At 44.6% G+C, this 25,000-nt stretch overlaps 1 protein-coding gene across 1 annotated transcript in view; it reads left to right on the plus strand.

Moving 5' to 3' along the window:
- Window positions 1–25,000, plus strand: part of LOC135102761 (protein MTSS 1-like) — a 136,416-nt gene that overhangs the window by 110,220 nt on the left and 1,196 nt on the right. The gene's annotated exons all lie outside the window — the stretch shown is intronic.

A 25,000-nucleotide genomic window follows, 5' to 3' on the forward strand; every position in this document is an offset into this window, starting at 1 on the left:
GCAGAAAGGAGGCGGAGAGAAAGTTGGGAAAGAAGAGGGAAGAAAGAAAAGGAGGAAAAAAGCCGATAGTGGAAGAGGAAGGGATGAATGAATGTATGGGAGGAGGTAAAAGGAGAGACGGTAATGGAAGATAAAAAAAAGGAAGATAACGAAGGAAAGAGAGAAAGAGAAAGGAAGGGAAGGAGAGAAAGGAAAGGAGAGTAGATGAAGAAACAAGAGCAAAGAGGAGGAGAAGGAGAAGGAGAAATAGAAGAAAAGAAAGAGGGCAAGAGGGAAGGCAGCTGAGGGATGAAGGGATAGGCAGTAAGGAAGGAAGGGAAGGAGGGAAAGGTAAGAGGGAGGCAAGGTTAATGAACTGGGAGGAGTTTTGCTTGACCCGATCAATGCCTGGGGGAATGTAGGCGACAGTGGGGAAGGGAGGGGGTGAGCGGGAATGGGGGCATGGTGTGAGAGGGGGTCAACGCTCCCTGCCACTGAGAGTACTACTGAAGAGGCAGGTTGAGGAGGGAGAGGGAGAGAGGGAGAGGGAGGGAGAGAGGTGTGAAGGTGTACGGGACTTAGGTACACTTAATCTTCCTCTCACACACACACACACACACACACATACACATACACACACACACACACACACACACACACACACACACGTAAATATATTAATGAAAAGAGAAAATATATGTGAATTAATGAATGGATAAGTAACTGAAGTATTGGAGTAAATAAAATAAAACTCAATAAACAATAAATCAAGGAACTAATAGATAAATGGGTAGATAGATAAATAATGAGTTAATTACCTATTCACATAATGGATACTAATACTGGGAACATGCATCATACAACGCTAATTAACACAACACCTTATACCTGCTACTGTCTATAATACTTACCTGTAGTAGTAGTAGTGGTAGTAATAGTTTTTGTTTTTGTTTTTGTTGTTGTTGTTGTGGTAGTAAACAACGTACTGCACTTCTTATGTATTTATTTATTTATTTATTTTATTTTTATTCCTTGTTATTTGTTATTCATTTTATGGCGCCGCATCACGTACGGTCATAATGGCGCCCCACATATGACAGGCCGTGAATTATACATAACACCTTTACGAGAAGTGCATTGGTATTAATTGTAATGAATCAACAGTTATATGCTCGAACATTATATTATTATTATCATTACTACCACCACCACCACCACCACCACCACCACCACCACTATCACCATCATCATCGCCATTATTACTGTTATTTTAAGCATCACCGTCTTTTTTTTTTTTTTTTTCTTAACTGTCTCTTGATCTTCAGCCGCTACACAACCAACACGCCTCGCGCAAGAATGCTTCCTTTTAAAGCATTTAATTTTAAGGGGATGGTCTTTAAACCTTCTTTCTCCGGATATTTATTTAATTTTTTTATCTTCTTTACCTGGAAATTATTATTAGCTGTTTTTTTTTTCTTTTTTGCCAGGAAGAATGAGTGAGATGGAGTTCAGAGAAAAAACTGAATGAAAATTATATATACGTGTGTTTGAGAAGATATTATCGTCATTATCGTTGTTATCATCATTATTTTCGTCATCATCATCATCATCGCACGATTTTTACCTCGGTGTTACGAATGAGAGAGAGAGAGAGAGAGAGAGAGAGAGAGAGAGAGAGAGAGAGAGAGAGAGAGAGAGAGAGAGAGAGAGAGAGAGAGTCATTTGTCCTCATTTTCACGTAACTCGATGACATGTAGTTTACTTAGACTCCTGCCTTGCCTCGTTTTCCAGTGCTTGCTCTCTCTCTCTCTCTCTCTCTCTCTCTCTCTCTCTCTCTCTCTCTCTCTCTCTCTCTCTCTCTCTCTCTCTCATGAACGTGGCTACGAATACAGGTCGACGATTTTCTTTTCTCTTTTTTTTTTTATGAAGTGTGTGTGTGTGTGTGTGTGTGTGTGTGTGTGTGTGTGTGTGTGTGTGTGTGTGTGTGTGTGTGTGTGTGTGTGTGTGTGTGTGTTTGTTTGTTTGTTTGTTTGTTTGTTTGTTTTACTATTGGCAGTACTATTCTTGAACCTCCTCCTCCTCCTCCTCCTACTACTACTACTACTACTACTACTACTACTACTACTACTACTACTACTACTACTACTACTACTACTACTACTACTACTACTACCACCATCATCATCAAAGCAAGACCCCAATTGGTGCCAAACGCCTGACGCAGCGGCTCCTCGTCATATACCACTCACAGCTGACCTCCTTTCCTGCCCTTCTGAGACACGCCAAGTCGTCACCACCTGCAGGAGTGAGGATCGGGGGGAACGGAAGAGGGAGAGAGGGAGAGGAAGAGAAAGAGAGGGGGTTGAAGGGAGGGAAGGAAAGAGAGAGAAGGGAATGAAGGAAAGGCGAGGAAGTGAGAGGGATGGAGGGAAGGGAGAGGAAAGATGAAGAGAAGGGAATGGAGGGAAGGTGAGGAAGAGAGAGAAGGGAATGGAGGGAAGTGAGAAGAGAAAGAAAGAGAGAAGGGAATGGAAGAAAGATGAGAAAAAAAGGAAGAAGGAGAGGGATGGAGATAAAATGAGAAAAGATAAAGAGGAAGATGGTGAAGGAAGGAAGGTAAGGAAGACAAAAGGGAAGAAGAGAGAGAGGCATGGGCGGAAGCATGGGAGGTGGGAGGAGGGTGACAAGGAAGTAGGAAGTAAGGGAGAGGAAGGGAAAGGAAGGAAGGAAGGAAGGAAGAAAGGAAGGAAGGAAGGAAGGAAGGAAGGGCGTGAGAGGCTTAGAGAACACCTGCCTGCTGGAGGGGTGAGTGACATGCCGCGGGGTGTAGGTCGTGTGTGTGTGTGTGTGTGTGTGTGTGTGTGTGTGTGTGTGTGTGTGTGTGTGTGTGTGTGTGTGTGTGTGTGTAGGGGGCGACTCAAGGCGATAACACGGAAATACAGGTACAATAACACCTGCTGGGAACGTGCGACTCCTTGCAGTGCTGTTGTGTCACTCGAGGGGACACATTCACGCCTGGCTGGCTGTGCTGTGTGCTTAACGGGAGGAAGCAACGGCGGCGGCGGAGAGAGAGAGAGAGAGAGAGAGAGAGAGAGAGAGAGAGAGAGAGAGAGAGAGAGAGAGAGAGAGAGAGAGAGAGAGAGAGACTTCCACACTTCCCTAACTCACTATTTCCTTTTCCTAACTATTCGTGTTGTCAGTTTCCGAGAAAGAAAGAAAGCGGAAAAGAAAAGCATGGCCAATATCTTTGAACACAGAGCCACACAGAACTCGACATTGGATAGAAAACTTGTGGCTAAAGGATCACTTAAACCCACTTTGCAATCATATATTTTTTTCGTACTTGTAAAGAAATCTGGCAAGGGGAAATATAAATAATAACGGTATCCCTCTCTTAAAAGGATAATTATAGATTCCGAAAGGCTCTAGCGGTATTAGTTTAGGAAGTGTCTTAATAATGCTATAGGAAATTTGCCTTTCTGAGATGACCGTGCTAAACTCTGAGGAGCCGCTGAGCCGCTAAGCCACCTCCCCTGTGTGCCTTGAGCCGCCAGCACCCCGAGGCGAGAGTGTGAGGGTGTGGGGGACGGGACGAGGAGCCACTTGGCGCTCTCCTCTAAGCTAGATCGATCAAGCCGAGACACACGCTGCCCTCTTTTTTTTTTTTTTTTTTTTTTTTTTTCTTTCCTCTCTTTCTCTCCTTTTATTGCTTTTGTATTCGAGGACAGCGTTGACCAGAGGAAAGTGTGCGTGGAGTATTTTTGCGTCCAGTTTTGCGAATGTAAGTAAAAGGTTTAGTTTAATTCAGATCGTTCAAGACACACTCCCCTCTCACATATTTCTCTCTCTCTCTCTCTCTCTCTCTCTCTCTCTCTCTCTCTCTCTCTCTCTCTCTCTCTCTCTCTCTCTCTCTCTCTCTTGCCACTTTTATTCGAGGACAGAGTTGACCATAGAAAAGGGATATTGTGAATTATTCCTACGTTTGCTTCTACGGAAATTTGTAGAGATAAATAATAAATAAAATTCAGAATAATCCTCTCAAATCAATAAATTAAGGCAATATCTCACAAGGGAGCTAACCGGAAAGGGGTGGGGAGGGGAAAGGGCACTGTAAAATTTAGGTCCCCAACATTTGATGATTAATTAAGGGACTTTTTTTCTCTCTCTCTTTTTCTGATGGACGGCAGCGCGCTAACTAACCATATGGGAGCAGCGGCAGGCGAGGAAGTCATGCGGTGTTTTGTGCGTGTTATTTTGTTGTGGCTCAGATGGCGCCGCGTGAAGAAAATAGTATGGCAATAGTAGCGATAGTGGTGACAACAACAATGATGACAGTAATGATGATAAGGATAATAATAATAATAATAATGATAATAATAATACGTTTTCACACGGGGGCACAAACAGCTGAGCAGAAGAAAACACTAGAAACAAATTTTTGAAAAGTCAGCAAATAAATGTGCCCTTATTGCAGAAATACACAAACTAAACACTTAAAATTATGAGTACATAGTTATCAAAAAATAAACCGAAAAATAAAAAAAGATGAATAAAAAGATGAATAAATAATAATAATAATAATAATAATAATAATAATAATAATAATAATAATAATGATAATAATAGTAATAATAATAATGGTAAAAAAGAAATCGCGTAGTTTAGATCGTGCCAGCCACCACCACCACCACCAGCCCGCGGGGAAGAACGGAGCCAGTGAGGGAGTAAGGGAGGGAGGGAAGCAAGATGATCTATATGCTTGGCCAAAGGTTACTGAGTGCGCGGCCGTAACTATCTGCGGGAGGGGCGGTGATGGACGGCCGGCGGGACCACGCTGCTGGGGGGAGGTTCTCGTCACGTGGACCTAAGACAGCATAGCAAATGATTGTGGGTCGACGAGGCAGGCTACACACTCCCCACTCCCCACTCTTAGCTTCCCCAACATCCCCATAACCCTTCCTCGCCCCCACCTCCCCATCTGCAGTATATGGTGCGTATGGGGTTAAAACTGGGAATGGTAGAGTAAGGAAACAGGGAAATAATGGAAGGAGCGGGTGGAAAATAAGGGGATGCCATGATAGGGATTAAGGGAAGAGGAAGGGGAAAAAATAGGAAATACCAAAGCAGGGGACGAAGGGAAGGGGGGAACAATGTGGGACTGACAGGGAAAAGAAAGGGGAGAAATCATAATAGTTAAGGGGATGAGGGAAATAAGACAAGGGTGGGGGGAAGAGCCTGGAGGGTAACGGGGATGATTGCAAAGCTGAAGGGAAGAGCGGGAGGGGGTGAGGTTTCGTGGAGGCCTGAGGGTGTGGATTGTGGGGTGTGATGGGAATGGGGCAGGAAGAGAACGGGAAGGCAGGGACGAGGGGTATTAGAGAGACGGCCGGAGGGTTGCATCGAGTGTCTGTGGGATGCGGGGAGCTAAATTGGAGCGTGGTTCAGTTGATTATTAAAATGTCCTGCTGTGCTAAGACTAATTGTGCTGGAGGAATGAGAGGACACGTAAATGAAACGAACCAAGAGTTATCACCAGTTACTTATTCCTTTTGAGTGTTTGCTGGGTCTACACCATCGAATATACAGTGAAATAGGGTAGCATAGATAAGGAGGAGAAAGAGGAAGGAGACGGTACAAAGGAAGGAATAGCAAACAGCAGCTGACTTAGTGGCCCTTGCGAGGTTGTTTCTGAGGAGGAGGTGGAGGAGGAGGAGAAATAGTGAATAAAATGAGAAAGTGAGTGGATGAATGAAGGAAAAGAAGAGGAAGAGGAGGAGGAGGAGGAGAAGAAGAAGGAGGAGGAATGATGGATAACAATACAGTAGTGAATGAAGTAAAAAAAGAGGGGAAGAAGGAAGAAGAGGAAAAGGAGTAGGATGAAAAAAAAAGTAAAAAAAAAATAGAATATTCATCATTAGCATACTTTCTTAACAAATCGATAACCACCCAAGCATTACTCCACCTTTAATTAACACCGCATTCATACCTGTGCCAAAAATATTACTGGAAGCCCCCAAGGGAGACGTAGAAATAGAACCAAATGAAAAGCGGAGGCAGAAATAACACAGGCAATTCGCGGCTCAAGTGATAGAAGGACACGAGGCGCACTAAATATTTACTGGTGTGCTGCACGGAAATACACGAAACCAAATTAAATGTTACACCTGAGAGACGCGGCGGCAGGTGTGTGTGTGTGTGTGTGTGTGTGTGTGTGTGTGTGTGTGTGTGTGTGTGTGTGTGTGTGTGTGTGTGTGTGTGTGTGTGTGTGTGTGTAGGGGAGTTCCTCATTTTTTCGTTGTCTTGTCTATCTGTCTGTCTATCTGTTTATCTGTCTGTCTATCTGTTTATCTATCTGTGTATCTATTTTGTCTATCTTTCTGTTTATATATGTATCATTCTCCTGTTTTCCTTTATGTCATTTCTTCCTTTCGTTCTCTTTATTTGCACTTTCCTTGTTATTCTTTCTTTTCTTTTCTTTTCCTTTCCTTTCCTTTCCTTCATTCTTTGGAAGGATAGTGCGTGAAAGATAAAAAAACAAGGTAGATAATAGCGAAGTTGATATGTGATGGTGATGGTGGTGATAACAGTGATGGTGAGTGGATATAGTGTGTGGTGGTGATGGTGGTGGTGAGTGATAACAGTGATGGAGAGTGGGTATAGTGTGTGGTGGTGATGGTGGTGGTGAGTGTCAGATTCTGTACATGATGAATACCTCGTTATCAAGAACAGGACATGAAATAGGAGAAGGATAGAGTGAGGAGGAGGGGGGAGGGAGATTAAAGAGACGAGGAGGGGAGGCTAAAGAAGAGTGTATAGTAAGGATAGTGGTGGTGGTGGTGGTGATTGTGGTGATTGTGGTAGTCGTGTTGTTTGGTAATAGAGAAGAATGACAATGATGGAAGAAAGAAGTAATAAAATATAATGATGAATAATATTTGTTTAGAGAGAGAGAGAGAGAGAGAGAGAGAGAGAGAGAGAGAGAGAGAGAGAGAGAGAGAGAGAGAGAGAGAGAGAGAGAAACAACCAATCCCTCTATCGCCACTCCCATTATTGTATCATTTATTACTTCCTTATTTACTCAACACTCGACTCAGCACAAGGACACGTGAAGAAGAAGAAGAGGAGGAGGAGGAGGAGGAGGAGGAGGAGGAGGAGGAGGAGGAGGAGGAGGAGGAGGAGGAGGAGGAGGAGGAACAACAACCCCCCCACTTCCCCACTGATCTAAACCCGCCCCGGCACCACAAGCTGTATTGATCACCTGGACTTGTTTATTCATGGCTTATTTCTTTGTACTTTTCAGTTGAGGACAGAAGTGGTAAGAGATATTAATGGGATTGTCCAGCGCTTCAATCATCTCAGACTGTATCGTCGTTTGTTTGTTTGTTTGTTGGTGTTATTTTTTATCTTTTACTCTTTTACTGTTAGTTGTTTTTTTTAATTAACCGGTGAAATATTTTGCAGAGAGAGAGAGAGAGAGAGAGAGAGAGAGAGAGAGAGAGAGAGAGAGAGAGAGAGAGAGAGAGAGAGAGATTTTAACCTCCTATTCTCTTTCTTTTTTCTCGTACTTCCATGTAAACCTTTTTTTATTTTATTATTTTCTTTACAGTGCTCTGAATGATAACAAAAGAAACAACACAACAGTAAAAAAAAATAAAATAAATAAATTAAAACAAGAATATAAAAAAAAATAGAAAAAAATATTAAGCTAAAAAAATAGATAAAAATATAATAATGAAAAAAAATATATTAAAACACCATGTCAGGTTAACACACACTTCACACCACCACCACCACCACCACCACCACCACCACCACCATTACACTCCAGGCAGCTCACAGGCATAATTAATCCTATTACTCGTGTTTATGCCTTCCCTGGCCGGCAGCGTAATGAGGACAGGCGACGGGGTAGTGGAGGCAGGCGTGAGGCATAGGTGAGGGAGGGAAGAGGGAGAGAGGCATTGGTGAGGGAGGGAGGGAGGGAGGAAGGGGAAGGGAGAGGAAGAAATGTATAGATGAGAGAGGGAGGGGAGATACGAGTGAGGGGAGGAAAGGAGGAAAGAAAAAGGAAATGGAAGGAGGTATATGTGAAGGGAAAAAAGCAGGAAGGTAAAGAAAACGGTAATGAAGGAAAGGAGGATTAAGGGAGTGAAGTAGACGAGACGGAAGAGAGACAAAGGTAAGGGAGGAACGAAGACAGGAAGGAAAGGGAAGTGAGGAAGGGAAGGAGGTAAGGAGAAGGGAGACGGAGACAGGGAAGGAAGGCAGCTGCAGGAGAAGGGAGATGAAAGTTAAAAGGGAAGGGTGTTGTTGATCGCAAATTTCCAGGAGGGAGGCAAAACATGATGGATTGAGAGAGTTAGAGGAAGGACATACGGAGAAGATGGTGAAAGAGGTGGTGATGATAAACAAGAGGAAAGAAGGGGGAAGAGATAGTACACTGGGCAATGGTGGGAATGTGTGATAAGAAGAACGTTGATGAGAGAGAGAGAGAGAGAGAGAGAGAGAGAGAGAGAGAGAGAGAGAGAGAGAGAGAGAGAGAGAGAGAGAGACCTCTAGTATATATCAGTGCCCCCCAAAAAAAGAAACTGGCTTACAACATAAAAAAAAAATCAAGAAATAAAAAAAAAATATCCACAGAAGAATAAAGTTTAAATTCTCAGCTAAAAAAAAGCACTTAAAAATATTATAGTTTAACCTCCTAGCTGAAAAATAATAATAATAAAATGAAAATAAAATTGAACTAATAAAATAAATAACAAAATCTTTCCATATATATATAAAAAAAAAAACTATAAGATGAAATAGAATAAAAGTAATAAACGTAAATGAAGCAATAAAATCAATTACCACAGAAAAGAATAAAAAAAGATAACAAAACAATAATAATAAAATTAAAAACTAAAAAAATAAATAAATAAATTGCCATGCACAACACACACGGGCCGTCAGTCTGGTAAACACAAGACATAACGAATACAAGAGAAACCCTCCCTCCCCTCCCCTCCCCTCCCCTTCCCTCCCCTCCCTCCCTTCACTAACAACAAGCCTACATAGTTACGTGTTATAAGGCTATTTACTTTAGTGGTGTAACAAGCTGAGGGGACGCTGCCAGAGATGAGACTCGCGGCCTTACACACACACACACACACACACACACACACACACACACACACAGCGCCTCGTTACGGTTACGGGAACAGAGAGTAGTAGTGGTAGGTGTTGTGGAGATGGGATAGTGTGTGTGTGTGTGTGTGTGTGTGTGTGTGTGTGTGTGTGTGTGTGTGTGTGTGTACGTAAATTTTTTTTGTCTAAATTTTATTGTCTCATTTCTTTACTTTTCTTCTTTCTTCTTCTTCCTCTCCTCCTCCTCCTCCTCCTCCTCCTCCTCCTCCTCCTCCTCCTCAAATGACGTCTGGGTGCCTGTGCAAGTAGAATTAAATGACAGGCGTAGTCTCAGTCTCTCTCTCTCTCTCTCTCTCTCTCTCTCTCTCTCTCTCTCTCTCTCTCTCTCTCTCTCTCTCTCTCTCTCTCTCTCTCTCTCTCTCGTTATGTCTTCACGGTGGTTCCTCGTGACTTTCGTGTGAAGCGAGAGAGAGAGAGAGAGAGAGAGAGAGAGAGAGAGAGAGAGAGAGAGAGAGAGAGAGAGAGAGAGAGAGAGAGAGAGAGAGAGAATTTTAGTGCCTTGGTGGAAGAAAATGAGGAGAGTGTAAAAACAAATAAATGAAATAAAAAGAGAAATTACAGAAAAAAATGAAAAAGAAAGGAAAGAGAAGAAGCATATTGTGGAATAGAGAGAAAGAAAAAAAAAACACAGACAAAAGAATTAATCCGAGAAGACAGAAAAATAAACAGAAAAAGAGAAAAAAAGTAAGAAAATAGGGAAGGAATGTGGACAGACCCGCTGAGTGACGAAGAAAGCAAAGGAAAAAAAGGAAAAAAAGGGGAAAAAAACTTGTACCTGTCCACAGATTGCAGATGTCAAGGACAGGTGTGGAAGGGAAAGAGAGAGAGAGAGAGAGAGAGAGAGAGAGAGAGAGAGAGAGAGAGAGAGAGAGAGAGAGAGAGAGAGAGAGAGAGAGAGAGAGAGGCGGAGGGAATGAGAAAGCAGGTGTGTGAAGGGAGGGAGGGAAAGCTGAGGTCAAGGGAGGGAAGGAGGGAAGGAAGAGGGGAGGTATAAGTGGAGGGATGGATGGAGGGAGGCAGGGAGGGTGGGAGGGTAAGTGGAGGGAACAGCTGGGTGGACAAGAAGAGGTGGATTGAATTTTGAGGAGGGAGAGAAGAGGGGAGATGGAATGATCAAGGGTAAAGTGCCATATTTGTCTCTCTCTCTCTCTCTCTCTCTCTCTCTCTCTCTCTCTCTCTCTCTCTCTCTCTCTCTCTCTCTCTCTCTCTCTTCACTTCTCTTCTCTTCCTTCATTTCTTTCATCTCCATATCTTTCTCTTCCTCTTTCATTTCTTTCTCTTCTTTATTTCGTTTTCTTCCTTTATCATCGCTTTTCCCCCAACACCCTTCCCTCCCGTCCCCTTTCCTTCCCTCCCCCTTCCCTCCGCTTCACCCTCAGTCTCCCCTCACCACGTCAATATCCTCTAATAACAATAACACCGTCTCCCCCCACTTCCCCCCGTGACCTTGAGACGAATAAATAACAAAAAAGAAAAAGAAGAAGAAGGACGTGCGTACCTGGACCGGATGTTACTTGTTTTCTTGCGCTGCAGGGCCACGGAGGTACTGTGTGTGTGTGTGTGTGTGTGTGTGTGTGTGTGTGTGTGTGTGTGTGTGTGTGTGTGTGTTTGGTGGGTAAACATACCGCCTGGAGTGCTTCCGTGTTATAAATTTAATGCAATAATAGGAATGATAATAAACAGTGATGATAATAATGAGAGAGAGAGAGAGAGAGAGAGAGAGAGAGAGAGAGAGAGAGAGAGAGAGAGAGAGAGAGAGAGAGAGAGAGAGGGGGGGGAATGGAAGAGGAAGAAAGAACAATATTTATCTTTATTATTATTATTATTATTTTCTTCTTTTTCTCTTTCTCTCGCTTTCTTTTTTTTGTGCTATAAATAAATGCAGTGTTGTTAATGATAGCAAACTGAATAGTGGTGAGAGAGAGAGAGAGAGAGAGAGAGAGAGAGAGAGAGAGAGAGAGAGAGAGAGAGAGAGAGAGAGAGAGAGAGAGTTTTATTTATTTATTTATTTTTACTTACCTCTTCCACATTTTCTCTCTCTTTCTCTTTTCCTTCTTCGTCTTCTACTTCTCCCTCTCCACCTCAGCCTTCTCCTCTTTCCTCTCGTAAATTATCACAGTTCCTGGTGGCTAACATATCCGTCTTGGCCAGTGATGGTGGTGGTGGTGATGGTGGTGGTGATGGTGATAGTGGTGGTGGTGGTGGTGGTGGTGATAACATTTTCTCTTGTCGATGAAAATGTAAAGAGAAGATATATATGTCTCTCTCTCTCTCTCTCTCTCTCTCTCTCTCTCTCTCTCTCTCTCTCTCTCTCTCTCTCTCTCTCTCTCTCTCTCTCTCTCTCTCTCTCAAGTCCCACCCACTTATTCTGGCTCACATTTCTCTATTCCTGTTCTCCCCTCTCCCATCCTCTTTCATTATTTATACTCTCTCTCTCTCTCTCTCTCTCTCTCTCTCTCTCTCTCTCTCTCTCTCTCTCTCTCTCTCTCTCTCTCTCTCTCAACAAAATCGTCATCTGTTCTTCCCTTCCTTTTTTTTTTATTTTGTCCATTTCATTTCAGTCCTCCTCCTCCTCCTCCTCCTCCTCCTCCTCCTCCTCCTCCTCCTCCTCCTCCTCCTCCTCCTCCTCTTCCTCCTCCTCCTAACCATCTTCTTTCGTATTTTATATTTTGTTAACTTTTAGCATTTTTTTCGCATCCTTTGCTATTCCTCTGCCCTTGTGAGTCATCCTTCGAAGTGAAGAGGAGGAGGAGGAGGAGGAGGAGGAGGAGGAGGAGGAGGAGGAAAAGGAGAGTATGATATTCCGGAGAAGGAGGATATGGCCAACGAGAAAGAGGAGGAGGAAGGTGAGAAGTAGTAGGAGGAGAAGGTCGAAAAGAACTTCTTCCTCCTCCTCCTCCACAAGAGAGAGAGAGAGAGAGAGAGAGAGAGAGAGAGAGAGAGAGAGAGAGAGAGAGAGAGAGAGAGAGATCAATGCCAGTCGCCCAAAGGTGCCACAGATCTTGAAGGTGCCCGGGGAAAGAGGTGCCAGAGAGAGAGAGAGAGAGAGAGAGAGAGAGAGAGAGAGAGAGAGAGAGAGAGAGAGAGAGAGAGAGAGTGTATTGGTCATTTATTCTGCCGATTGGGAGAACGAGGTGACGGAAAAGTTTGTCCTGTTTAGTTAATGAGTGTGTGACTGACTAACTGACTGACTGACTGAGTGACGGACGGACGGACGGACTGACGTGTTCCTCCCACCACGTCAACGCCATGATCCGTTCACTGCCAGTCACCCAACACACACACACACACACACACACACACACACACACACACACACACACACACACACACATACTATTTTTTTCCAACCATTACCCTAATTTTCTGACTCAGTAATTATTGTGACGTGATGAATAGTGTGTATGTATGTGTGTGTGTGTGTGTGTGTGTGTGTGTGTGTGTGTGTGTGTGTGTGTGCTTGTGAGATCATTGTGTTATCGTTTTTTTTAAGTTAATCAGCTTAGTGCAAGTGTAGTACGTCTGGTTATCATTGCACTTAACACTACTACTACTACTACTACTACTAATACTACTACTACAACTACTACTACTTTGCCACCTCAACCACGGTCACCACTTTCACTTATTCTAACACTGTTACTGCTTATGATATCTAATGAGTAAGTGAGACTTTACAAAATATCATCTTTATACAGGCCTTGTATTTTCACATTGCCTGCTTGTATACTTACCTCAACCAATACCACCACCACCACCACCACCACCACCACCATTGCAATCACCACCACCACCCAGCTAGCAAATCCTCATATTTTGTGTGTTTTTTTTATATTCTCTTTTTTTCTCTCGTTTTATTCTTACATGATAGCAGAAAATTATAACACAGGACTTCCTTTGCTTGTGTCATTAGATTCTTATTGCCATCATGAACATTCTAGCGTTGTCTGTGTGTGTGTGTGTGTGTGTGTGTGTGTGTGTGTGTGTGTGTGTGTGTGTGTGTGTGTGTGTGTGTGTGCGTGCGCTCAGTAATCCCCCTTTAGTGCCCTCCTTTGTGTTATTACTCTTTCTCTCTCTCTCTCTCTCTCTCTCTCTCTCTCTCTCTCTCTCTCTCTCTCTCTCTCTCTCTCTCTCTCTCTCTCTCTCTCTCTCTCTCTCTCTCTCTCGCGGTACGTTGTTAATGATAATTTTTCAGAAGCAATAAGGTAATCCAAAGCACATCATTAATTTACCGTCATTAATTAAAGGCCAGTCTATTTTGAGAGTCTGTACGTACGTGTGTGTGTGTGTGTGTGTGTGTGTGTGTGTGTGTGTGTGTGTGTGTGTGTGTGTGTGTGTGCATCTGTCTTCCAGTGATAAATTGTTCCTGATCCAGCTTCTTTTTGTCCCTTTTCCCCCCTTTCCTCTCTCCCTCCCCTCCCATCTCTTTTTCTGTCCCTTATCACTGCCTAATGCGTTTACTCTCTCTCTCTCTCTCTCTCTCTCTCTCTCTCTCTCTCTCTCTCTCTCTCTCTCTCTCTCTCTCTCTCTCTCTCTCTCTCTCTCTGACTTTCCCATCTCTACGTTATCTATATCTATCAGTCTACTAAGTACCCTCTTTATCAATCTACTTTATCTACCTCCTACTTTATTTCTATCTACTTCATCTACTCCACCTTCTCTCATTTCCTTCTTTCTGCTCCGTACCTTTTTTTTTTTGTTGCCCCTTTCCCCATCCTTCACTGTCTTTTCCTCATTCTCTCTTTCGTTCACCCATCCCTTCCTCCTCTCGTCTTCCTCTCTTTCATACCTCCCTCCTTTCTCTCAGCTTGTATTCTTCTCTCCCTCCTTCCCTCTTCCTTCTCTCCTTCCCTCCGCTTCGTTTCCAGAGAGGGAGGAGGGATAACAGAGGATGAAGGGATATGTAATTTGTTTGTCTGTCTGTCTGTTTGTCTGTCTGTTTGTCTGTTTGTCTGTCTGTGTGTCTGTGTGTCTGTCTTTGTCCTTGTTTTCTGAGCGTTATTTACATTCATTCTTTTGTCAGTTTTTTCTTTTTTTTTCCTTGTCTGTTTTCCTTTTCATTTTTTTTTTCGCGCTTTTTGCTTGTTTGTTTGTTTGTTTGTTTTGCTTGTCTAGTATTATTTTTTTGGGGATATTTAAATATGTTTTGTTATTTTTTTTTTCAATTTTCGTGTTTGTTGTTTTCTTGCTTCCATCATCATCGTTATCGTTGTCATCATCATCATCATCATCATCATCATCATCATCATCATCATCATCATAGTCTTCTTTATCATGGTCATCATCGTTATCATTATCATCACCATCTTCGTCATTATCATTACAGCAATGTATTTTTCATTATCATCATCATTTTTTTTATCTTTTCTTGGTTTCGTTCTTCTTATGTAATGATAGCATAAGTGAATAAGAAGAGACAAAAAAAACATGGTAAGGACGAAGAAGACGAAGAATTACAAAGAAAATAATATTGAGAGAGAGAGAGAGAGAGAGAGAGAGAGAGAGAGAGAGAGAGAGAGAGAGAGAGAGAGAGAGAGAGAGAATAGCAAGAAGAAAAAGGAGGAGGAGGAGGAGGAGGAAGAGGAAGAAGGAAATTAAACAGAATTACTAGTACTCTTCAGGCAGCAGTAACAGTTAAAAGGGATGAGAGATGGAACAATAAAAGGGAAGAAGAGAAGGAGAAGAGGAGAAGGAGAGAAGGAGGAGGAAGCAGAAGAGGGATGGGTAATAAAAAGGGGAAGTAAGGAGAGGTGATGGAAGTGAAATATGACAAGAGGAGGAATGAAATGAGTGAAATGGGAGGGATGTTTTAGGGAGGATGAACAGGAAGAGGAGGAGGAGGAGGAGGAGATGGTGGTGGTGGTTGGTGGTCCTCCTTAGTATTTGGCTACGCAGTGTGACCTTCAGCAGTGTTCCTTCCTTCCTTCCTTCCTTCCTTCCTTCCTTCCTTCCTTCCTTCCTTTCCTTTTTTCCTTTTTTTATCTAAATTCATTTTATTTTTTACTCAGTACTCCCTTTCTTTGTTTTTCCTTTGTTTCCTCCTCCTCCTCCTCCTCCTCCTCCTCCTCCTCCTCCTCCTCCTCCTCCTCCTCCTCCTCCTCCTCCTCCTCCTCCTCCTCCTCCTCCTCCCTCATCTTTTTCTTCTTCACGTATCATCTTTCCTTCTCCTCCTCCTCCTTCTCTTTCTTCTTCTCTTCCTTTTATGTTCGTTCTTATCTTCATTTTTTTCTTTTACCTCTTATTTTTATTATTTTTTCCTCCTCCTCCTCCTCCTCTTCCTCCTCCTCCTCCTCCTCCTCCTCCTCCTCCTCCTCCTCCTCCTCCTCTTACCTGATTCTCTCAAAGTCTGCTTACCTTTCCTCCATCCTGTAATTTTCCTCCCACACTCTTTGCTTCTCTCTCTCTCTCTCTCCTTACCTTCCTCCATCCTCCTCCTCTTCCTCCTCCTCCTCCTCCAATACTTGACCACCTGCCGTACTTGTAAACTGAACCAGATCCTCCTCCTCCTCCTCCTCCTCCTCCTCCTCTTCTTTCCTCCCTCCTCCCACGCTCCCAGTGTAGGAGGAAGGACAACTCGACTTGATAATGTGAGAGGGAGACTGACGAGTGATGGAAAGGGAGAGGAAGGGGACGACAAGGGAGGAAAGGGGAAGGGAGATTACGGGTATGACACATGGGAAGAGAGGAGATGGGTAATGGGAGATGATACTGGGATAATGAAGGAGGGAGAGGGAAGGGAAGGGGGGGTGAGAGGTTTGGGAGAGTGTTCTTTGATGTAATTGAGTGATGATGATGATGATGATGGGTTAGAGAGAGAGAGAGAGAGAGAGAGAGAGAGAGAGAGAGAGAGAGAGAGAGAGAGAGAGAGAGAGAGAGAGAGAGAGAGAGATGCAAGGTGAGTGAGGGAGTGAGGTCATCATCACGCCCACACCACCCACACTTCCCCCCAATCTCTTCCCCACCACCACCCTCACCTCATTCCCTCCACCTCCACCTCCATCTCCACCCACTCACCTGTCACCCGCAGCGGTAGTCCACCTTCACCACCACCACCACCACCACCACTACCACCCACACCAATACTACCACCCACATGCTGCCATCACCACCACCACCACCCACTCACCACCACCACCACTGCCTTCTGTGATCATGCAGTTGTTATTTGCTCTCATTTCTTGCAGCTGTTGTGGTTTTTCCGTTTTGGTTTTCGTAATCTTGTTTTTTTTTTTTTTTTTTTTTTTTCCTTCCATCTTAGTTACATTGACGACTCTTCCCGCTGTACTTTCCGTCCTTCCGCTGCACTGCTACGCGAACAACAGAGGCTGCAGCGTGAGTGACGAAGAGGGAACGGAGCTTCTTGGCTGTGAAATGAACACGATATCCAGACACTACTGCCGGCGTCGTCATAGGAAGTTTATAGTGTAACTTATTTATTTATTTATTTTTTTACTTGTTCTCTTAAGGGACTGGCTTCTTCAACGAGTCTTTTTTTTTATTTCATTTTATTTATTTATTTTTTTATTATTATCTTTGTTGCCCATCACCCGAGCCCCTCTTGTACAGAAAACGGGTAATAGATTCTTCATGGTGGTGATGGTGACGATAATAATGGTGGGCATAGTTTTGCTGGTCAGGCGGTGGTGTTGTGTAGAGGATTAGTGGTGGTGGTGGTGGTGGGGGTGGTGGTGTTGAGGACAGACACCGGATACTGATGACAGGCTGCAACATTTACATCACCACCACCACCACCACCACCACCATCGCTACCAAGAAGAGGTGAAAGCAAGGATGTGCGTACGGAAGTGATGTCACCCACTGCCCACACCACCACCACCACCATCACCACCACCACCACCACCACCACCACCACCACCACCACCACGTCTCTGATCATACATATTTTTCTTGCTATGTTGGTTCTCTCTCTCTCTCTCTCTCTCTCTCTCTCTCTCTCTCTCTCTCTCTCTCTCTCTCTCTCTCTCTCTCTCTCTCTCTCTCTCTCTCTCTCTCTCTCTCTCTGTCTCTCTCTCTCATGAGTCCCGTTCAAGCAGACGTGTGTGTGTGTGTGTGTGTGTGTGTGTGTGTGTGTGTGTGTGTGTGTGTGTGTGTGTGTGTGTGTGTGTGTGTGTGTGTGTGTGTGTGTGTGAGTGCAAACATGAACAGCAGTCAGACACACGTATACACAAGAAAGAAAACTTTGAACTGTCATGATCTGCGTGTATTGGGGAGAGAGAGAGAGAGAGAGAGAGAGAGAGAGAGAGAGAGAGAGAGAGAGAGAGAGAGAGAGAGAGAGAGAGAGAATTATATTTACATTTGTCACATGCCGTCATCCCACATGTAGTAACGATTGCGGTTACGAGTGAGTGAGTGAGTGAGTGGGTGAGTGAGTGAGTGGGTGGGTGAGTGTCAGAGAGAGAGAGAGAGAGAGAGAGAGAGAGAGAGAGAGAGAGAGAGAGAGAGAGAGAGAGAGAGAGAGAGAGAAAGTAGAAGAGGAAGTGGCAGAAACAAGTAAGTAGGAGGAGGAGAAGGGGGAAGAAGGTGTAAAAATTGTGGGGAAGGAGTGAAGGTGTCTTAGGGAGGATATGAGGGGGAGTGATTGTGTTGCAACGTGACGCGAGGGTTGGTGGCTGACCGTTGTGTGGTCAGCGTGAAGCAAGGTGGTGGTGGTGGTGGTGGTGACCGTCACTGTGGGGCTGACGTCACACTGTTATGATAAAAGCAGGTGTGTGTAGAGTGGTGGTGGTGGTGGTGGTGGTGGTGGTGTTCAGGGGCACTAGTGATGAAGGGGTTGTGTACTGTGTGTATGTTGGTATGGGTTATAGGAAGAGAAGGGTTGAATTCTTCTTCTTGGGGTATTTCTTTGTTGTTGTGGTGGTGGTGCGTGCTTGTTATCTTTTCTCTCCTTGTTGTTCTTCATGTTCTTTTCTTCTTCTTCTGCTCCTCCTCCTCCTCCTCCTCCTCCTCCTCCTCCTCCTCCTCCTCCTCCTCCTCCTCCTCCTCCTCCGAATAATTACTAAATTCACTAATAAACTCTTATTTTACAGACACCAGTTTTATTATAAATTGTATTAACTTTCAGATAGGCGTATAGAGTTCACCGTAGGGTGAATAGTAGAACTTCTTTTCATCCTTTCCTATCAGATTTCCATGTCAGTTTTTCCATACTGCATGGTACTTTTCCCAACTATTTCCATGCCAGCGCCAGCTGGAGGGAGTGGTGGGTAGGGAGGAGCCTTCTGCTATGATGTCCTGTCTCTCTTCCCTGTAGCTAGTTAGGAGAAGTTACCAAACAGCCTTGCAAGGACCAAAAGGTCTGTTGCTGTTGGCTTTACTTTGTATTCCTCCTCCTCCTTCCATCCCACACCCTCTCCTCTCCCTCTCTCTCTCCCTCTCTCTCTCTCTCTCTCTCTCTCTCTCTCTCTCTCTCTCTCTCTCTCTCTCTCTCTCTCCTATCACAATTCACACTAAAACACTTGAATTTCAAAATATACACATACTCACCTACCCACGTGCCGTTATTATTACCACCACCACCACCACCACCACCACCACCACCACCACCACCATTACCACTACCACCACCACCCTTAACAACGTGTGGGCGGGAGGAGACAAGATGGCGCGGGCGGTGACTTGTCATATGAACGTGACGGCGACGAGTGACGTAGGTACACAAAGGTTAATGGCGTCACGAGCAGAAGGGGCAGGAGGTGGCGGTCCGTGAGTCAGAGCGGTGCTTGAACTGTGCTGCCCTGCTTTGAGTCACCTGGCGCAGCGGGAGGGGGCGTGGGGAGGGACTGGAGATGTGGGAAGGACTGGGTGCACTGGACTGTGTGTGTATAGGTGTGTGGGAGGGCGAGGCACGAGTGGACTGCTGGAATGGTGTGGGAGAAAGGGAGGAAAAAGAAGATGAGGGAATGAGTTTGATCATAGAAGAGGAGAGAGGAATAGAGAGACACGCAAAAGAAGGATAGGAGAGAAACTTAAGGATGGCAGGAATGGAGAGACTCGAAGGAAAAAGGAGGAAAAGGACTTGAGGGAGTGTCTTAGGAGGTTGTGGAAGAGGGCAGAGGAATAGAAACACACTTGAAGGAGGAAAAATAAAGAGAGAAACCTAAGAATAGCTTGGGTGAGATAGGAAGAGAAGGGAAGTAAGGGATTGGAAGTAAGGGATTGGGATATGATGAAAGAAAATAAAGGTTTAGGAGGAACAGGAAGACAATAGGAGAAAAAGTAAAGTAGGAAGAATAGGAGATGAACACATGAATTACTGAAAAAGGATTAACGAAAGAAAGGAATATGAAGGAAAGTGAGAGGAGTGAAGAAAAGAAGAGGAGGAGCAGAGAGAGAGAGAGAGAGAGAGAGAGAGAGAACGGGAGGAGTTTATGATTCAAGGAGGAGAATGAAAGATTAGGATTCAAAAGAGAGAACATGGAATAGGAAGAAGGGAAGAAGAAGAAGAAAAAACAAAAGGGGGGAGGAGAAGGTATAAAGAGTCACTTCCTGTACACGTGGTGGGGAGCATGGAGATGACCTTGATTGGGAGAGGGTGGGGGGAGGGACAATACATGGAGGTCAGGAAGAACAGAGGCGGCAGCGTGTCACTTAAGGGAACACCTGATAGGATTAGTGGTACGCCTCCTCCTCCTCCCCCTCCTCCTCCTCTTCCTCCTCAGATTTACATTTATATTTCACCATCATCACCATTCCTGCCTCGTCCTTTATTGATCTGCTTGTTTGTGCATTTATTCTCACGTTACACCTTTACCTGTGGCTGGAGTGACGTGACGTGTGTGGGGAGCTGGAAAATAAATAAAAATGTCAGAGGGTTATGCCTGCATTTTGTATTGAATTGTTGATGTCTTTTTTGCTTTTTGTTTGTTTGTGTTTGTGTTGGTGGTGTTGGTGATGGTGGTGGTATTTCTGTGTTGGAGTGTTTTGCTGTGTTATTTTGGGATTCGCTTTGTTTGTTGTTGTTGTTGTTGTTGTTGTTGTTGTGGTAGTGGTGGTGGTGATGGTGGTGGTGGTCCTCATTTTTTTTTTCTTCTTCTTTTTCTTTTTCTTTTTCTCCTCCTCCTCCTCCTCCTCCTCCTCCTCCTCCTCCTCCTCCTCCTCCTCCTCCTCCTCCTCCTCCTCCTCCTCCTCCTCCTCCTCCTCCACCCTTCAATTAATACTTCATCGAAACACGGGACAGTTAAAATGAGTCAGTTAATTAATAAGTCAGGTTTACAGAACTCTCATGAAAAATACCACAGCTTTGAATATTTCCGTTGTCCTTCCTCTCCTCCTCCTCCTCCTCCTCCTCCTCCTTTCACTTGTATTGATCTGCAGATGTAGTTAGCATGCACATTCCTCCTCCACTTCTCTCCTCTTTCTCACCCTCCTTCCCTCCACGTCCTTGCTTCCCTAAAGTCCTCTCTTACCACATATCCAGTTTTCCTTTCTTTTTTAATCTCTTCTTGCCTCCTCCTCCTCCTCCTCCTCCTCCTCCTCTTTTCGACCTGTTTTCCTGTACGGCTTATGACGGAGGAAGTGGAGGGTGGGGGAGAGCCTTCTGCTTTTGTGTCCTTTTCTTCTACTATCAGCTTAGTAGTCTTAGGTCAGGCCTGTTTTTCTATGTAACTCTGTGTACCTCCTCCTCCTCCTTCTCCTCCTCCTCCTCCTGTAGTGAATAGTATAATTTCTCTTTCATCCTTTCCTATCACATCTTAGCCTTTCCTCCTCCCTATACTCTCCTGTTTTTCCTTCCTTGATCTCTAGTGTCCTCCATCCTCTAACTCTTAGAATCTGTAGTGGTAGTGGTAGAATAGACACACAGACAGCCTCGTTAGGCCCAGTAGGGCTGTTGCTGTCTGTTCTTTCCTTTGTATTCCTTTGTATTCCTCCTCCTCTTCCTCTTCCTCTTCCTCCTCCTACACAGGAAGAGGAGCGACTGAAGTAATTCCATCATTGCTTAATTCATCGGACGAGGAAAGGTTAAAGCGGTTAGACATTCTCTCTCTCTCTCTCTCTCTCTCTCTCTCTCTCTCTCTCTCTCTCTCTCTCTCTCTCTCTCTCTCTGGTGCGATATCGTATGTATTGTGTCTTTTCATCATCATCATCATCATCATCATCATCATCATCATCATCATCATCATCATCATCATCGTACTAGCCTCCTCTGTCAGTCCTTCACCGTATCCTCCTCCTCCTCCTCCTTCTCCTCCTCCTCCTCCTCCTCCTCCTCCTCCTCCTCCTCCTCCTCCTCCTCCTCCTCCTCCTCCTCCTCTTCAATTCCTGCTTCCCTTCGTAAATTACTTTTGCTCCAGATTCTGTTTGCTCTCACCTCCTCCTCTCAGCTCCTCGCCCTTCCTCTTCTCCTCCTCCACCTCCCCGCCTTTCCTTTACTCTGCTCTCTCACTCCCGTATTCCATTTTTCATTTATCTCTTCCCTCTCCCTTGCCTTTCTCTAACCTCTCCCTTCGACTTGTATCTTTTGCTTCTCTTATCCTCTCGTTCTCTTCTCTTCTTTTTCCTCTCCTCTCCTTTCCTCTCCTCTCCTTTCCTCTCCTCTCCTCTCTCTCTCTCTCTCTCTCTCTCTCTCTCTCTCTCTCTCTCTCTCTCTCTCTCTCTCTCTCTCTCTCTCTCTCTCTCTCTCTCTCTCTCTCTCTCTCTCTCTCTCGTATTCTTCTTATCTCTTCTTCATTTTCCCCTTTCCAAGATAATATGCATTGTTGGAATGTGCGACCGTCTCACACACACACACACACACACACACACACACACACACACACACACACACACACACACACACACACACTTGACATTTGCAGTGCATTTCTGGTGATCTTTGCTTGCGCGATTATTTCATTGTGTGTGTGTGTGTGTGTGTGTGTGTGTGTGTGTGTGTGTGTGTGTGTGTGTGTGTGTGTGTTTTCTTGAGGCGGATGTTATCATGTTCAATATTTGTTATGTTGTAATAGTGCTTGTTGTTGTTGTTGTTGTTGTTGTTGTTGTTGTTGTTGTTGTTGTTGCTGTTGTTGTTTTCTCCTTTTTGCTGGTGCTGCTGTTGATGATGATGATGGTGGTGATGGTGAATATAGTGGTGGTGGTGGTGGTGATGGTGATAACAGTGATGATAAGAATAACGACAAGAACAAAAATGAAGTGAAACAAAACAATTAAAAGATATTCTCCCTCCTCTCTTCGATTGTTCTCTCCCCCTCCTCCTCCTCCTCCTCCTCCTCCTCCTCCTCCTCCTCCTCCTCCTCCTCCTCCTCCTCCTCCTCCTCCTCCTCAGTTTACATTCGATAGTGTTTTCACATGAACCTCGTAATGGGCTAACGTGTGTGTTCCTCTTCCTCCTCCTCCTCCTTCTCCTTCTCCTTCTCCTCCTCCTCCTCCTCCTCCTCCTCCTCCTCCTCCTCCTCCTCCTCCTCCTCCTCCTCCTTCTCCTCTTCCTCCTACTCCTCCTCCTCCTCCTCCTCCTCCTCCTCCTCCTCCTCCTCCTCCTCCTCCTCCTCCTCCTCCTCCCGGGACAGAAGGATCAAACTGTACTTAAGGGTATTTCCAGAATATCGTTTCAGTAAATTGGTATAGTACATTTAATCTTGCTTCATCCTTCCCTCCTTCCCTCGTTCCTCCCTGCGTTCCTCCCTTCGTTCGTTCGTCCGTTTGTCCGTTGGTTCATTCCTTCCATCCTTCCCTCTTCCTTTTTTTCTTTTTTTTTTCTTCCTTTTCCTTCCCTTGAATCTCCTTCCTTTTTATTTTCATCTTTTTCTCCTTCCCCTCCTTCTCTCCCTCCCTGTCTTCTTATCGCTCTTCATCTTTCATCTCTCCTCCTTCCCTTCCTTCCTTCCCTTATTTCCCTTTTCTTTTCCTCCTTTTCTTCCTCTTCCTTCTTACTTTTCTTCTCTCATTCCTTCCTTCCTTCCTTCCTTCCTTTCCCCGTCTGTTCCTTGCTTTCTTCCTTCCTTCACTCACTCCTTCCCTCTATCCTCTTAATACTCCAATTATCCCCTATCTCTCTCTCTCTCTCTCTCTCTCTCTCTCTCTCTCTCTCTCTCTCTCTCTCTCTCTCTCTCTCTCTCTCTCTCTCTCTCGTCGTTAACTGGTGATGGCGGTTATGGTGTTTCTTTCTCTTTCTTTCTCCATTTCCTTGATCTTTAGTGCCAGTCTTGTCTTTTCCTCCTCTCTCTCTCTCTCTCTCTCTCTCTCTCTCTCTCTCTCTCTCTCTCTCTCTCTCTCTCTCTCTCTCTCTCTCTCTCTCTCTCTCTCCATTCTGTCTTAGTTTAGTTTTATACTTGTTTCTTGTGTAGTGTTGTTTTCCTTTTCTTTTTTTCACCTTCTATCTCTTTATCTTCAGAATGTCTTTTTTTTTTTTTTTTTGTTCCTCCTCCTCCACGTCCTCCTCCTCCTGGTTAATATTCTTTCATTTCTTCTCCTCCTCTTCCTCCTTCAAAACGTCAGCGCGGGAGGTCTTGGCAGTGCTCGAGGAGGAGGAGGACGAGGAGGAGAAGGAGGAGGAGGAGGAGGTTTCCACGTTATCTCCGAGGTGGAGGAGGAAGAAAAGTTGGGGGGATTTAGAAGCTCTTCCTTCCTTCCTTCCTTCCCTCCCTCTTGCTTTGTCTCTATTATTCTTTCTTTACGTTTTCTTGTTCTTTTTTCTTTTTATTTCTTTCATTTCTTTGATTTTTCATCTCGTTTTCTTCTTTACCTTCTTTGTTTCTCTTTCTTCTGCTTTACTTCTCTTGCCTTTCTCCATTTTTATCCAGTAATCTTCTCTGCTTTCCTTGCGCTCTCTTCTTCCTTCTTCCTTCTTAGTTTCATCTCCTTTGCTTCTTTTCTCTTTGCACACCCCTTGTTTTTCTTCATGCTTCTCTTCTTTCTTTCTTTCTTTCTTTCTTTCTTCCATTTTCTTTCCATCCCTGTCTTTTATTTTTTGCTATCTTCTTTCCTCGATTTCTTTTCGTGCCCCCATTTTTTTCTTGCTTCTTTGCTTCTTTTGTCTTTCTCCTTTCTTTCATGTGTCCTTTCTTTTCCACGTATATTTTTCGTTTCCTACAGAATCACCACTCTCTCTCTCTCTCTCTCTCTCTCTCTCTCTCTCTCTCTCTCTCTCTCTCTCTCTCTCTCTCTCTCTCTCTCTCTCTCTCTCTCTCTCTCTCTCTCTCTCCTGCAGGGTAAGAATCCCACTCTCTTTTAGTTCACCAAAGTTTAAATCCCCCTTTGATTATCATGGAAGGGGGAGGGAGATGTCTTGCTTCCCCTCCCCTATCCCCCCTTTTGTAATCCTCCTCCTCCTCCTCCCCCTCCTCCTCCTCGTCGTCGTCCTCCTCCTCGTCCTCCTCCTCCTCCTCCTCCTCCTCCTCCTCCTCCTCCTCCTCCTCCTCCTCCTCCTCCTCCTCCTCCTATTAATACCTCCACTCCCAGTACTACCACTACTACTACAGCCGTAAGAGAGAGAGAGAGAGAGAGAGAGAGAGAGAGAGAGAGAGAGAGAGAGAGAGAGAGAGAGAGAGAGAGAGAATTTTTCCTCCCAACTCTCACTCGCATAAATCATTCTCTCTCTCTCTCTCTCTCTCTCTCTCTCTCTCTCTCTCTCTCTCTCTCTCTCTCTCTCTCTCTCTCTCTCTCTCTCTCTTTCTCTCTGTTTACCTCAAACAAACACACGTGATTAATAATGCGCAAAGTTACGCCTCAAGAAACCGAAAACTTGCTCGACACACATACTGAGAGAGAGAGAGAGAGAGAGAGAGAGAGAGAGAGAGAGAGAGAGAGAGAGAGAGAGAGAGAGAGAGAGAATGATTTTCGATGGAACAGTAGCAGGAGGAGAACACGAAAGAGGGAGGGA

This window comes from Scylla paramamosain, chromosome 1 (genome assembly GCF_035594125.1).
Source record: "Scylla paramamosain isolate STU-SP2022 chromosome 1, ASM3559412v1, whole genome shotgun sequence".
NCBI lineage: Eukaryota > Metazoa > Arthropoda > Malacostraca > Decapoda > Portunidae > Scylla > Scylla paramamosain.